The sequence below is a fragment of the Schistocerca piceifrons genome, chromosome X (genome assembly GCF_021461385.2).
Source record: "Schistocerca piceifrons isolate TAMUIC-IGC-003096 chromosome X, iqSchPice1.1, whole genome shotgun sequence".
NCBI classification, from domain to species: Eukaryota; Metazoa; Arthropoda; class Insecta; order Orthoptera; family Acrididae; genus Schistocerca; species Schistocerca piceifrons.
Genome location: NC_060149.1, coordinates 398618440 through 398635970, shown reverse-complemented (window position 1 = coordinate 398635970; position 17531 = coordinate 398618440).

Below are 17531 nucleotides of genomic sequence, written 5' to 3'. Positions count from 1 at the left end.
TTGGACGTTGAATGTCTGCGTGGCCATGTCCTTCATGGCGCGAGAGGTAAGAAGAACTGTAGGTACCAGACTCAGGGTTTGCGACTAGCCAATAACTTGCGAGCGACTGCATAAGGCACCTTTTCCTTTACCCGGATCTCTTGAACAGCCTGCTCATCAAGATACACAGGACAATCCCGAGAGAAGGAGGCATGGCCACCATTGCAGTTGATACAGCAGGGAGGAGGAGGTGGAAAATTGCCCCCGAGTGCATCCCTATCACAGGTAACACATTTGGCTGGGTGTCGACAAGACGCTCTAGTGTGGTTGAAACAATGACACTGGTAGCAGCGCATTGGGATTGGAATGTACGGCTGGACTGTGACAATTTCATAGCCTGCTTTGAGCTTGGATGGAAGCACCACTCTGTCAAAGGTGAAGAAAAGAGTGTGGGTGGGCGCTAAGGGGGAATCAACCTTTTTCAATACATAACGGACGGCAGTGACACCCTGATCAGAGAGGTAAGATTGGATTTCGGCCTCGGTTAGACCGTCGAGCAGCCTGGCGTAAATTACACCACAGGAAGAATTCAGAGTTCTATGGGCCTCGACACGAACAGGGTAACCGTGGAGAAGCGAGTCAGCAAGCAGTTGTGCTTGAGAATCAGAAGCGGTCTCCAAAAGCAAAGCGCTATTCCGCAAAAGAGAGCAGGATTTCACAGGGCCAGCAATTGCATCAACACCTTTCTGAATAATAAACGGATTTACCGTGGTGAAGGACTGACATCTTCAGTACGTGAGACCACGAGGAACCGTGGTGCAGCGGGAAGTGTCTGTGAATCATTAGCCTCATTACGTTTACGTTTAGTAGATGTTGAGTGAGAAGGTGATTGGCTCATTGCGAGGAAATCCCCATGATTGTCAGTGTCTGATGGCGCGCTCCTTCCAACTGGGGGCCTCCTTCACAAGGGGGCGCAACCTACTTAGATGATTGTTCACACCTCAGGTCACACCTCCTGAACACCTGACAGAGGGACCAATGGCCAGTTTGGGAAGGTTGCAGCTCAGGCAATCACCCCTCCCTGGGCCTGGCCTGTACCAGGGGGTACGTGTGAACCCTACCTGTCGACAAGGGGATGAAAATCACGCGTTACCCAGTCACCTGTTACGCGTCAGACGCGTGGGCCGGCCTTCAGGAGCGCACAGGGAGGAAGAAGAAAAAAAAGGGGATCCTCAAACGCCGAAGCGGAAGAACGAGAGAAGGGAAACAAAGAAAGGAACAGGGAGCGAAAAACTAAGGTGAGACTCTTTGCACGTCAGCGACAGAATGCAGAACATTCCCAATATTACCCGAGACATGTTCTCCAAGGGAGGGAAAAATGAATAGCAAGAGGATAGACATGCTGCGATGGCTGGGGCCCCATGGTAGCCAAGCACGAACCCGTTAAAGAGTGGCGAGCCACCTGTGGGGAGGGGGGGGGGGGGGTGTTCTTTTGATGCTTCATTTGTCTGCCGGTGAAATGGAAATGTTGTGATCTGGATCTTCCGGATCCTATATAATTTACATACCCTCTTGAATACTTCGCTCAAAAAAGTCGATCCATGGTCGGTCAGCAGCACTGACGGAATTTCGTACCACAACACACTTTCTTCTACGATTTCTTATATCCTCTGTACCATGATACAGCATTCGACTTAATGCATGTGAATTTGCATTAAGCTTCCCGGATTTGTAGACAGTTTCATAAGAATACTCCTCTAGTTTCAACCTCTATCTCAGTAACCTTGATGATGGCTCATTGACACTGAAAATCCACGTCAGTGGCTCCTGATTCGTTATTATGGTAAAATGTCTCCAAGACACATTTGGTCTTAACTGTTTTGTAGCCCATACGATCGCTAAACACTCTAGCTCCGTTCCAGAATAGTTCCACTGAGCCTCACTCAATGATCATGAAGCACAGGCGAAAACAGGTCCTGACACAACAGCAAGAATATGTGAACGGCAGTATTGTAACAAGGCCGGTCCCATTCCAAAATACCGTTATCCATGATGGCGGTCATGACGTCAGAGTCATTATGAAATGTTTTCATAACACCGTCACCATTCCAAAGCATCGTTAGTCGACAACAACAACTAGGTCGCACGCAGTGTATCCGGCACGTGTTGCCTCTCTAGTCTTTATTACCGCCACCAGAGTAATCTGTCATCAAGTCAGCTGATGGTTTTGTGGGGTGGTGGAAATGGCTGTATCCAATACGATCCCTTAATTGAGTCACATGTTCGACTTCTACCAATAGGATTCAACTATCCTATGACCTCATTGTAAGACATATATAGGTTAAGTTCCGGGACCTCAGTCTTGGTCACTCAGTCAGCGGGAGACTAAGAAGAACAATCATGAAGCACCAGTCGACCTCCAGTGCAGTCACTCAGAATAGGATCAAACGGAAAAGTAAGTATCATATTTCACATTATTCTATCTCTTTCATTATCCTTATTATTCAATGTTTTCACTTATTCGCTAATATCTAATCATTCATCTTCTTCTTTCAACAGAGTCAAACACAACCATGCTTAGCTCCGCAGACGCGTCCGAACCTGCATCATCATTAGCTTCGTTAACCATCTCAGCCGGACCTACACCAGCGACAGCCGACTCATTTGATCCAGTAGCGACCACGTGGGATCCTGTAGCTCACATGTTGGAGCAGGACAAGGAGTTGCTGCTCCCCGTCCCACTCAGCAACTTGTGTGATGAAGACGCTCGATCTGCTCACCACACAACGAATTCAACCACTGGTGGTGTTAAAGATCAACTAAATGGTGGTCAGTACTGGATGCCTACATATAACTCATCACAATCGCACACTCCCGTGATAGTGCAACCACCGAGTTTAGATACTGTAAATAAAAAGAATACATCTAGTGCGGCTACACTATTCACCACGACATATAATTTAACCTCCAGTGGTTCCAAACGTGTGAACATTGCTATAGACGTCCATCATGTCTGGGGGATCCAAGCTATAATGGAGATTGAAAATATTTCCAAAAGTGTTAAAGTCCCGATTTCCGAGTTCGACTGGGCCGGGATCTGTCATGCAGGGCGCTACATCAATCAACAAATGACCACCGAATATGATCCAACTCATCCCCCACCAGAAATTCGTCTTGCCGATGTCACACTTTCCATTACTACTGTATATGATGACTGCGCCTTATGCATTAAATCAGGTGTCGACAGCGTCTATCTAAGGCATCCGTCAGTTATCAAATTATTCAACCTAGACTCCTCTATACGGTTTGCTCTCGAGAGACTGAATCGTTGGGTTCCTAGCATAGAGGCAGCATATAGTGATGTTAAAAACTCTCTACGTGTTAATAATATACATATTGACGATTTTGAGCAGCATCTTCGTTCGCATATGGCCATTAAAACTACAGACATCCAATTGAAATGCGTGTGTCAAAAACCAGAGTACTCAGAGTCACCTATCGGATTGCGTGAGATACGTGCAGAATTTATTGCCAACCAAAGAGAATTATTTGGTATATATTGTACAGGTTCTAAGAAGAAACGTGCAGATTATGATAATACCTCAGAAATAGTACATCCAATGTATGATTTTTAAATAAATAATTTATATTTAATCTTATCTCCTGTTTCTCTTTTATTTCAGACCACCACTCCTATTATAATCAAATTGATCCAATAATTTTTAATTCTACTCAAATTATGATCATCTTACTCTTCATACATGTGTTCCTCGTGTAGGCAGTATAGCTCAATCGGTTAATTGATCGAACTATACTGGCTACACACAAATATTATTATTATCCTCTCAGTTATATTTTCTATATATGTCAAGTACTTGTTTGTACATGGCTCATTTACTATCATGGCTGGCTGGGTGAAGCACCCTCACCACAAGGACTTTGTTGTCGGTGACTGGTCATGTGAAGATTCAAGTGAAGAGCAGAAGAAGAAGAAGAACAAGAAAAACGGAATTCTCCTTCCCGATAATATAAGAGCAATTATTGTAGGCCCATCCAACTGCGGCAAGACTAATGTCCTCATGACTCTGCTAACTCATGTGCAAGGTGTCCGATTTGAACATGTCTGTCTATTCTCAAAAACACTCTTTCAACCCAAGTATCAGCTACTGCATGAGATATTTCGAGGTGTAGATGGCGTTACATACACAACATTCAGTGAAAGCTCTGATATCCCCCCACCTGAAGAAACAAAACCAAACACATTATTCATATTTGATGATGTTGCAGTAGAAAACCAAGACCAAATTCGCAAATATTTCTCTTTCGGTCGCCATATGGGTGCTGACGTATTTTATCTAAGTCAAACATATTCCAGAATCCCCAAACAACTTGTTAGGGATAACGCAAATCTCATTATAGCCTTCAAGCAAGACAATCTTAATTTAAGACACATTTACCAAGCACATGTGGGGACGGATATGTCGTTCGATGATTTCTTAAAGATATGTGCAGACTGTTGGAACCATTCACAGTATGGGTTTCTCGTTATTGATAAAACAAGAAAACTGTATGATGGTAGATACAGAAGAAACTTTCAAGAATTTTTGCATATATAACAAGGTAATAGACGTTAACACATCAGTCTACGTCATACCATGGACAAATTCGCGCGTATGTCCACCTCTCAACCTGAGATGATTGGTGTACACAGACAGAACATTCGCTTGTACATGGATGCGAAAATTCAAGCTATGGCTCTTAAAGTTGCAAGTATGCGCAGGGAACTAGAGACCTATTACCAAACCCTTCTGAGAATGGTGAATGAGTTAAATGAGCTAGTTAATCAAGTCAGTAAGAAAGTAACCGACTTAACTGAAAAGGTCGATCATATTCAGAGAAAAATAGATGTAGACCTGATTGTTGTCGATAAGGGCGATCGTGATCATACTAAGAAGCTGAAGAAAATGAATGCATATATAAAGCCTCATGTCGCAGAGACGTCTGATTAGTATACGTTGAGATGTCGACGACCAAACAGAAAGCCATTCAAGCCCGTAAAGCAGTCCGAGAGAAATTACGGTTGCTTAGGTTAGGCTATATTGATCGTCAGCAAACACTAAGAGAGACCTTTAAGCCCGTTACTGAGTCTCTCCGACAGCTCTCACCAAGCCATTGATGAATTCGTTATTAGTCACGCACCAGGCCAGATAGATAGAACATTCGGCGTTAGCCCGGGAAGACCATACATGTTGGGCACGCATCCCATAACTGTAACAGAAGACAAAATACAAATAGCTGATAGACAGTTTGACCGAACACCAGGCTTAATGAATCTTATTTTCCTAAGACCAACTAAAAAAACCTATAAATTATTCAGTTAGTGATAAGGACACGTACCGTCAAATACTACACATGACTGGTGTACACAAGATCACCAAAAGCCTAACCAACAGGAAGTATAAAACCATTATAAAACCAATACTTGAAGACCAAAACAACAACAACGGTGCCAGCAGCGGAGATGGTATTGACATTGGTCTTAAGACAGTGAACAATCGAGTCCCTCAGTATATATATTATGACGACCCCAACGAACTAATAGATCGACTACGTCTGCTCATGGCATCAGCTGCTGCAGGTAATACAGCTCATTCGAATGAAGTTATCTCCATAATCCCTCAGCTTCGAGAGAGAGGTATCATCGAATAAGTATGGAGACCGTAGTTCGAGAACTACACAAACCAGCACGCAAAACATACCCGCGCAGGCATGTCATGATTAAAGGGATGGATGACTTGTGGCAAGCTGATCTTGTAGATATGCGACAATATTCACATGAGAATAATGGCTTCAAATACATTTTAATTGTTATTGATACATACTCCAAATTTGCATGGGCAGTACCAGTCAAGACAAACACCGGACCAAATGTCGCTGATGCTTTTGAACGCTTGCTACAGATAGGAACCAATCGATGCCCGGACAATCTCCAAACCGATCATGGTGGTGAGTTCTACAATAGGTACTTCAAGACAGTGATGCAGCGGTATGGAATACATCACTACTCGACATTCACTCACCTGAAGGCAAGTATCGTAGAGCGCTTGAACAGAACAATAAAAGGCCGAATGTGGATGCGGTTTAACCTTCGTGGCTCATACAAATGGACAGATATCCTCCCAGAAATAATTGCTCAATATAATAGAACCAAACATAGCACAATAAAAATGCGGCCAATTGATGTTCGTGATAACACACTCATGGATACGGTATACTTTCACATTAAGATACTGGATCCACGCAAACAGAAATTTAATGTAGGTGCTTTGGTGCGTATCTCAAAACACAAGACCGCATTTGAGAAATCATACCTACCGAACTGGTCAACTGAGATATTTACAGTTTCAAATGTGCAGCGAACGAATCCTAGAACTTATTTATTGAAAGACAGTAAAGGTGAAGAAATTGCAGGCTCCTTCTACACTGAGGAGATGCAGAAGAGCTCACAACCAGATCTTTTTCTCGTGGAGAGAGTCATAAGACGACTTGGAAATAAAGCCCTAGTCAAATGGCTTGGTTTTCCTGCTACACAAAACAGTTGGATTGATGCCAGGGATTTGCTATATAATGAACATTCATCGTCCACAGCCACCACAGTAGCCTGACATGCGCGATCGAGGGCACATTAGAGGAGGCGGTGGTGTTCTGGACAAACTACCTTTGGAATTACACATCCCGGGGTATAACTACTGCGGACCTGGGACAAAGCTTCAGAAACGCTTGGCGCGAGATGATAAGGGAGTGAATCTGCTTGACGAAGCGTGCATGGAACACGACATTGCATGCGAAGCAAATAAAGATCTACCAAGTCGTCACATTTCAGGTAGGATTTTAGCTGATAAAGCTAAGGCGATACGGAAAAGAAAAGATATTGGTATAGGTCAACGCATCGCGGCATTCGCAGTTGATAAAACCATGCGCGGAAAAATCAAGTTAGGATTAGGAGTGATGAATTTCAAGCGCGTTATGAACGCTGCACGTCGCGCACTAAACATGAAGAACAAGAAGGGTTGTTTGAAGAAATGTATCCTGATAGCGATGTATGCAGCTAAAAACGCAATGAAGGACAAAGAATCACCAACGAGAAGATCCGTTAAAGCACCTCGCATTCTACCAATACCCAAGACATCCGGCGGTTTTATTCCTTTTCTCATCCCAGCCCTCTCCGCGCTCTCAGCGGTAGTTTCGCTCGCCGGTGGGGCTGCAGCTATCGCTAGAACAGTCAAGAATGCGCAAAACTCGCAAACCCAGTTAGAAGAGGCGAGAAGACATAACCGCATGATGGAAGAAGCAGTCATTGGAAAAGGCCTATACTTGAAACCGTACAAGAAGGGTCTTGGTCTATTCATAAATAAAAAAAAGCCCAATAGCGGTCCTACCAGATCGACCACTCACAAATACAGACCTTCTTAAGTTTGTTAGACATAAATTCAAGATACCAAGATTCCGTGGTGTGTTTATGAGGGATACATTACCTAAGACTATGTGGAAAACTGGCGAATGCGGTATTATGAATTTAGATGTTGTCGGAGGTCCTGGCACCCACTGGGTGGCGTACGTTATGAAAGACGCTGGGGTAGTCTACTATTTCGACTCCTTTGGTGACCTGCAACCACCCGAAGAATTACAGCAATACTTCACTCACAGAAGACATGTGCTATACAATTATCAACGGTATCAGGACTTTAATACATACCTCTGCGGGCATCTTTGCATCATCTTTCTCTTGACGTTCACAAAGAAGAAGAATAAGAACAAGAACTAACGTATATAAGCAGGATGTTTAAACCTTCATTCATCAGTTGACGTTCAGATGCAATGTCGTACACTTTGACGTTGAAAGGACGGTCATCTGTATTGCGTGCAAATTACTTCTCACCAATTGATTTGAGTGCAGGTCAATGGAGTGTTGCATTGATTGGACTGGAGACGTACAACAGCATCCCGAATATCACCAACACTAACAATAAACTGCATCTCGATATTAATGGTGAAAAAGATATTCTTGAAATAGAATCTGGTGCATACGATATTGACGATTTAAACGAACTCTTAAAACAGTCTGAAAAAGGTATTGAACTACGTGCAAACATCAATACACTTAAATCTGAAATAAGGACTCTAAATGCAACGATTGACTTTAGCCAGAAACATTCAATAGGACCCCTGCTTGGATTCACAAAAGGGCAGATTTTGAAGAAAGATCCAACTAAATTTTACAAGTCCAATCAGTCTGTGGATATACTCCCAGTCAGCACAATACGTGTCGAGTGTAACATTGCTACGAATTCCTATCTCAACGATACTCTCATTCACACTATTTACGGATTCTTCCCCTCAGTTGCAGCGGGGTATAAGATTGTTGAGACACCTGCCAATGCAATATACCTTCCAGTGACTGCTCAGACATTGGGCTATTTGGAGCTGCGTATTGTGGATCAGAATAATAAACTTGTCGACTTTCGCGGTGAGGAAATCATTATACGATTACATCTAAAACAAGATGGGCTTGCGGTATAAAACAAGTGCACGCAATACACAGCGCGCCACTTCGCTACTGAACAGCAAACTGATAACACCTGTGAACTACGAATTTCTTAAATCAGTTGGTCTCAAACCCTGCAATGACGTCATCACTCAATATAACCAATCCAGTAGAGTATGATGACAGAATTATACGTCAAGAATACTTCTCTCATAAATCTTACGCTTCAACCACGTTTAACAAGAATGATGAAATCAGGATTGTCATACAGCACCAGGACACACTCACTCTTCCGTGCAAGAGTTTCATATATCTCGAAGGGTCATTCAAGAAAACTGATGGCACCGATACAGTGGGGTCCAAGCTGACACGCAACGCATTGGCATTCCTCTTCCAAGAGATTCGCTATGAACTCAATGGTTCTGAGATTGATCGTACACGCAATGTTGGTCTAACATCGACCCTTAAAACAGACGTCTCGGCATCACCAGCAGATCTGCACAGTTTAGAAAATGCTGGATGGTTCATAGACGATGCGGAGGGTAGAACACCCCAGGAATACAAGCGATTTACTGCATGCATACCTCTAAAAATATTTATGGGATATTTTGAGGATATGAGACAGATTATTATGAACGCTAAACAGGAACTTATTCTCGTGCGGAGTGCGACAGACAATAACTCGTACATTCAAGGAGCTCAAGAAGAGAATAGGTTCACAATCAACAAATTAATATGGAAAATGCCTCACGTCAGTGTATCCGACGAGGAACGATTGAAGCTTTTGAAAGTGTTGAATTCAGGTACATTTCTGTCACTGACCTTCCGCTCATGGGTGATCTTTGAGTATCCAGTGTTACCGACCGCGAGCAGACAAACATGGGCTACTAAGACCTCCAGTCATATCGAGAGACCCAGATTCACTATACTTGCGTTTCGGACTGATAGAAGAGCAAATACGTCTAACGATTCCACCGTGTTCGATAACTGCAAGTTAACTAACGCCAAAGTCTACCTCAATTCAGAATTCTACCCATATGACAATCTACATCTGCAATGGAATGAAAATGTATACAGCCTCGCGTATGACATGTATGCAAGGTTTCGTCCTTCTTACTATGAAATTGCTGAAGGAGAGGGAGGGGGGTGTCTACTGAGTCCTCGTAAGTTCAAAGAGCTTTCACCGATCATTGTAATAGACTGCTCTAAACAGAATGAGATAATTAAGTCTGGACCTATAGACGTTCGAATTGAATTTGAATCATCGACAAATTTCCCAGAACACACCGCTGCATATGCATTAGTCCTACACGACAGAATAATCAATTACTCTCCGCTCACAGGTGTTGTGCAACGAGCTGTATAAATGAAAATATGCTGTCCTGTGCATTGATCATTTGACGATGGCAACTCAGCCTGTGAAGATCATTGCAGATGTTCAAGGATTCCATGATGGAGAGCGAAGACAGTTCGTATTTAAACAAGTTGCTTTTGTGGCCTACACACAAGACGCAGGAATAATTGAAACCTTCTCCGCAAATATTCGATCACCAAGACCGTTCACGCAAGTGAAATCTTGTAAAACACGGACCAGTGCATTGTGGTTAACTAATTTTTATCATGGAATTCACTGGGATGATCCCGGCATACCCTATAAAGATGTGGTGATCGCACTTAAATTATTCGATCACAAGGACACCATCGTTTACGTGAAGGGAAAGGACAAAACCTCCTGGATGCGTCAAATATTTAAATTTGCATCTATTGAAGACCTTGAATGGCACGGATGTCCATCCATCCATCGACTGAAGAACGATTACCAAAAAAGTGCTTTTGTATCTGCATATGAGAATGTAAAATTACTTTTCACTTTTATTAGAAATAAATAATAATTTATAAGATTGAGTGTTTTTTCTTTCTATGACATCCAACGTCCCTAGTATTGTAAGTTTATTCTTTTTATATTGTATATGAAGGGAACTGTCCGAGAGAGACACATACCCCGGCCTTTGACGTGGAATGAGCCTACTGTCATAGTTAGGCGCGGATGCGTCAGATGCCGATCTCGCGGCCTCCGTCGAAATCGACAGACACGCGCAGCCGCTGACGCTTGGTAGGGGGTTGCACCAGTTGCCGGCCTCGCGGCCGCTGTGGAAAGCGATGCGTCAGATTACGATCTCTAAAGTATCTGTTGACGTAGGACTGTAAGAGATAGCGCTGCAGTGGGCTGTGTGTGTTCGTGACAACTAGCAGAAGTCCGGCACTTGTGATTAAAAGCAGGAAACCTTATAACTTTATGCAGTGCGATGTGGCTGTATGTACGTATTCTGCATACACACATAAATAAATTTATAATATTTTTAATAAAAAGAATAACCATTATTAGGGTATCAAATAATAACAACATTTTTTTAGAAGGAAATAACTGAGTTTATTATTGAATTCAGAATTTAACATTTTTCACATTATATATAAATATGAGTTTACAGATATAAGATTGGTTTTTAACCAAAAATCTGAAATTCCACATCTTTTTAGATAATTTTTTTAACAATTTTAGATAATTAAGAAATATATATAAGCATTCTCTTCAGATAAATTATATATATAATTTTAAAGCTAATGCATAGGTACTACCCTATCTTACAAAGTAACTAATATCGCTTATGAAGTTCCACCAGAAAAACAAAGCACTTTTAATTAATACCAAACATATTTGCTTCAAGTCAATGGCTCTAAACATTTTCGAAAAGAACAACAACAAATTGAATATATATTTTTTTCCAAGTAAGTCGATTTAAAGATTTTCAACTACAAGAACAAGGTGAACATATATATTTTTCTTTAAAGTGGACGTCTAGAAACATTTTCCGCTAGAACAAGCAATTGAACATATAGAAAGAATTTAATTAGTGGAACTCATACACTTAAAAACTGGTTCTAACTGGGTGGCTAGCGGTAGGTGAAACTTACAAACTAAAATCTAAGCTCTATAATGATTAGAAGTGATGCATATATTACGTGAGAAAATTTTATTATTTTTTTTGTTCATACAGAAGTTAATTGGCTAAATTTATAGCCTTTTCATATATATATATATATATATATATATATATATATATATATATATATATATATTAATAATGGTCAGCAATATGTAGATATAAAGAATATTTTATTTATTATGATTTTCTTTGAAAAAATAATGATTATATTTACATACACACACACTTAACACAAGTTCGCGCTCATTCGCACACTCAGACATGTATGGAAGCACGCAAACTGATACACGCAACAAAACACTCTCATCAACTATTTACACTATGATAAAAGAGCCATACTATTTCCACGCATAGCCCACATTCGTAACATTCACACGCTCATTCCCTCTCTATCACTCAACCAGAGTACCCCACCCCTACTTTCGTTTCAAGTAAATAGTGTGAGTATGGGAGGGTTCCCACCACATCCTCACAAATGACTCTTTTATCGTCATGAGGAGACAGTCCGACTTTAGACTGCAGCACAGTGTACACCTCGTGAGCTCGTGATCGAATGCTAGTTCCATGTGTGGATGAGCGCCTTCAACGCTACGACCGTACAGGCACTGCAAGTAGTCCTCGACCGTGAGCGCACGAGACGCGATCCGTCTAACACCCTTTGCCCGTCCCAGAGTGCTCCCGTCTACTGTGCGATATGCATACATTTTCGATCTCAGTCCCACAAACTCTACAATTGGTAAACCATTCGACTCGTCTTTCATGAGACCGATAACCTTCTTGTTCTGTGGAACAATACCATAAGGATTATTGACCTCATAAGAAGAGGTGTCGAATTCTTTACCATTGCACCTAATTACTTCATATGGATCACAGTCCTTGATCCAGTAGATAAAGCTGTCTGTATCCATATAAAGTAATTTTGGATCTACGAAATGAGGTTTCGCAAACTCATAGTGGAATCGGTACATGTAGAATTTGGAGATATCGAGTATACACATCCCCAAATAGATGGGTTTCATAAACTCTACTGCAGTCTTCGACATCTCCACAGCAACAAAGTTTTCATTGAAGATGGTGGCACGCTTAAAATTTGGCCTGGCTATACATTTTCTCACGCCGTAACGCCCTTCCCATGCGGTTCTAATAACAATATCGCGTTCATTTCTTACATTTTGCATAGTTTTCCCGAAAATGGAATTATTCATTAATTTATAAAAGTCTTTTTCAAAATCATTACTCGCGGCCGCCCTCTTTTAGGTATTTAGTTCAATATACTCCTTCAACCAGGGGGATTGCTTGAAGGAGATTGCCCGGGTGATTTTAATGAGCTCCATTCCTAATCTGAGACACTGCTGGAGGTTACGATAATGAATAATATACCTCTGCTTATCCCCAACAGTGGACATCAGTTTAGGGATGGTGCTTCCTCGTGGAATTTGTTGCTCTGGACATAACGGCAAGTCGCTTGTCTCTCCATGCAAATTATTAGGGTACGCGATGTCTGCCTCAAGCACATACTCTACATCAGAATCGGCCGCAAGACCCATTATCTGTCCACCTAATCCCTTCAATTCGTCTTCAGGCACCCATTGGAACCCGGCAACCGGCAGCGGTTGCTTCATAGCATGCCCATATAAATTGTTAACATCTAAGTACAAAATGTAACTAGAATCAAGGGATGCGTTGTACTCGACACCCATCCGCGGATTATTTGCCCTGGCGTGTCTGTGAACACATTGACGAAGTCCACCGCGGATCCCTCGCTCAAAAAATAGAAGCATTGAAGCATCAGTCAAAAGTTCAATGTTGCAATCCGTTTTTTTGAGCATAGCGTCCCAGGACAACCCAGGTGCCGTGTAATAAAAGGCAGGGTCCAGAGAGTACGTGGTCATACATACACTCCGGAACTTTTCGAAAACATCTGCAAGCAAACGAACGTCCGTGTCCATGTATAACCTTGCATATTCTCCCAAATTGGGGATATTGAATTACTGCCAGACATTAACGGCATGCTCATAATCTGTGATAGTTATGGTATCGCCAGTGAGAGTACTGGTAAAAGAAGTTATGTCGGGAAGCCTGGTTTCATTGAGTTTTGCCATACTATCAAGATATTCGTACGGGAAAACTCCTTTCCTCGTCTTAAGTTGAAACTTTTCCTCATCGGTAAATGCAGATCGAGTGATATGCACATCATTCCGAGGTAAAGTCTCAACCAGTTTCTGAAGCGAAGTTTGCATAAATCGTAGAGAGTCAAGGAAGCGGAGCGTAATTTTCGGCGTCATTCGTTTTGAAAAAGAAATGTACTTTTCAACACTTTCAGGCAGGATATTGACCTGATCATTCTTCATACCGAACTTAGCCAAGTGCTCAACGAGAAAATGAGCGTCATACCCGCTCAGATTATGAAAAAAGACGGGTATGTGTGTAGGTAACTGATACTTCAAGTTGCATGCATTGTGGGCTGCACCGCGGAACTTACCCGTAAGATGACAATGGTCTCTACGAGGAGTCTCCGCTTTTCTATCTAAGATCAGCCCGAAAATATGACAATTAACAGCCTTTTCATACAAGTCATCATTTTCCTTTGATTTGGTCATGGGAATATTGATGCTGTAGAGCTTGTGAACTTGCCAAGAAAGTTTTTCAAACTCTGTGAGAAGCCAAACCGCCGGGTCGTTCCCTACATAAGACTGACGGCTATTAAGTTTACAATCATATGCGCATACAACTTGGAACGCAGCCGCATAAGGTACGTGTTTTTGTGTGAAGGTTGTGTGTGAGGCTAAGGGGTTCCCTTCACAACGAGTAATAGGAGCCAGCAAGCATTCAAAATCGGCGTACACAACAAAAGGACAACGCTGCTGGTGGTGAGCATTTTTAAATTTAATGAAGTTATTTTCCTTAGTGGGCATAACAACACGTACCGGGTCCTTGCATGCACAATCTAATAGATGTGTTGCTAATAACTCTTGAGATGAAAAATAATTCAAACACCTCATACAAATATGTTGTTTAGGATCATTTTTACTTTAACTGGGAGGAAATGAGTCGGGACATGTCTTTGATCCAGACGTAGTGATAATTATCACGTTCGGAGAAGAGCAGCATGTTGACATGCAACTCTCGCTCACCTGCAAATTTTGAGAAATGGAGGGGGCCTACTACTGTATGCTTGTTCTGCTCATCTGACTTGCTTTTCTTCTCCAGGCCATAAACGTGGACCGATATTGCGGTATTCTGAGCCTCAAACTTAGGTATGTCCTGGATTCTTAAAGGGAACTCTATTCCGTCAAAGTTATACTGTCTCTTAATATCTTTGACTTTGTAACTGCTGGGACGCTCGGGATGATGTTTGTAATTGTAATTTGTCTCGCAAGCCAGGACTGACCATGCAAAACACGCATTATCATACTTATTTTGAACATTAATGCATGCTTGCTTTTTCTCAATATCTATAGGGAGTTTAATATAACTGGACCCTCCATTCATTGGATCATAGACATGTATATGGATGTCGAGGTGTGGTATACTGCTGAGCGCTTTAGCGGATCCACGTACTTCCATCTCGGAAAATCGGGCCATAATAGCGCTCAAGGTGGATTCTCGATACCACTCAGCAATCGATGTGCTCCGAGAAATAACGCCATTGTCACCCCATATATAATGCATAGTAGCCGTCTCCGCGTCACCTTGATGTTTAGGGGGGTGACTCAGTTCACAGCATAACACAGCACTGCATTTAAAGGCGTTAAATTCCGGATCTTCAAAGAGTTTGAGGAGCTCGGTCTCCAAGACGGGGAGGCACGCCTCCAAAAACCTTACAGGATCGCGATACCTCCCGCCTGGATTCTCAATTCTGGTGAAATAGATTCGCCCCTCAAACGCTCTAGCAACTGCTGAGTATTCTAAGGGAGTCATTACGCCGTTATTCTGATCGAATTCGTTATCGATAGGACGGGGGAGAGAACTACCGCTAGCCATAAGGAAATTACTATTATTACTGTTGCTACAACTAGGAGTCCACCCGATAGATGAATGGGCTGGTGATGGGTGATCGTAATCATCATCATTTGCGGGGAGAGGTATACGTCTCGGAACGCATACCTTGCGTGGGCGGTGGCGGCGAGCTGCTGCTTCTAGAGGAGAAGGGGGTGACAGCCGGTTTGAAGGGCCAGGCTGTGGCGACGGTGGACGGGCTGCGCAGCCAAACGGTTGCGACAGTGCTGGGGGAGGAGCTGGCGCGTGTTCTGCGAAGCCCTTATAGGGGCTACGCAAGGCGCGGCGTGTCTTTGCGGTTCGGTGCGCCCGAGTCCCGCCCCCGCAACCACCGCTCTAGGAACACGGCCTACGCCGTGTGATATACCTGTAAGATAAATAGGGAAAATAATTAATTTAGTGATTTATATTTAAAAGAGCGATAAATAATAACAATAAGAGTAGATAATGGTGGTTATGTGAAGGAATGTTAATGTTCAAAATTATTCACGTTCTCCGCTCTGACTCCATGGTTTGAGCAACTCATTGCCAAAATCAAGTAGATCCTCAAACCACTCAGGTAGGTTGATCTCCCCCTCAAACGGGTCAGGCAGGTTAGTCTCCTCCTCCTCTAAAGACCGAGTGTCCTGTGTGGTGGGCGCCGTTTGAACGCTACCGCCGCCTCCTTGAACGTTTTGGGTGGTAGAACCGAATGCTGAATTAGGCGCATCTACAAAGAAAAGACCGGCTTATGAGGACTAAATGTATACAATCAGGAAACGGGTATATATTAGATGAAATTATTTAAGTTTAAGAAGTATGATTGTATTATAAATGTACTTACATTCGAGCTGCGCTTGAGCCCTTTCCATCTCGATCTGATTGTCTAGATCAGCCGTGATTAGTTGGAAGAAATCTAGAAAGATGGAGAAGACTGAATATAATATCGCATATGGAAAGGGAAGTGTGCTTTCAGTTAAGTGATAGAGAAATAAGCGGACCAGCAAATTTAAAAAAAAAACGGAAAGAAATGAAATATTTACAAAGAGCACTGCACAACGAATATAACAGATACACAACACGTGGAAGCTCTATCTTTATAGCGGATACGGTAAATTAATTATAACACATACAACATGTGGAAAGTCATTCTTTACATAGAGATGTCCAAAACGGATATAAGACTTAACACATACACAAACATAGAATCCGTTAAAATACTTAGTAAACTTTACAGAGAGAGATCGAAAACGGGTATAACACGTAACATACAACACGTGGATGAACAATATTTATAGAGAGCAGTACAAAAGAAATGTAACACTTAAAATAAAAGATTCAGACACCCAAGTTAGAGGTAAAAAAAGGGCGTGGATAAGCAATTTTTATAGAGAGAGAGATTTAAAAGGGTAAAAAACGTAAGCCGGAACACACACAGAACAAGTGGAGGAGCGATCTTTATAGAGAGCATTATAAAAGATATGTAGCACTCATACACAGAGTTAAAGGGTGTAGATATCAGAATACTGAAAATGTACTTACCAGGGAATGGAACTTCGTCCACATGAGCACGTTTGCTGCTGCTGCTGTCACTGGCGGTTCGTGATCGTTTCATTTTTACACGTTTAATTACGAAGACGTGACAAGTATTGGATGAATGAAGTATACGAGCAGTGTGAGAGTGAGGTAGGTCGTGCATTGATTTATATAGGTCCTGCCTAGCGCGTGTATGTATGCGCGGGGTTGCGACATAGAGGGAGATGGCGCTAACTCTATGTCACAACCCGCTACGGTAATAAAGACTAGAGAGTCAACACGTGCCGGATACACTGCGTGCGACCTTGTTGTTGTCGACTAACGATGCTTTGGAATGGTGACGGTGTTATGAAAACATTTCATAATGAGTCTGATGTCATGGCCGCCATCATGGATAACGGTATTTTGGAATGGGACTGGCCTTGTTACAATACTAACGGCTTGGCAGATAAGCGCCGACACTTCCATCCCCTCCCCCTTTCTTCTTT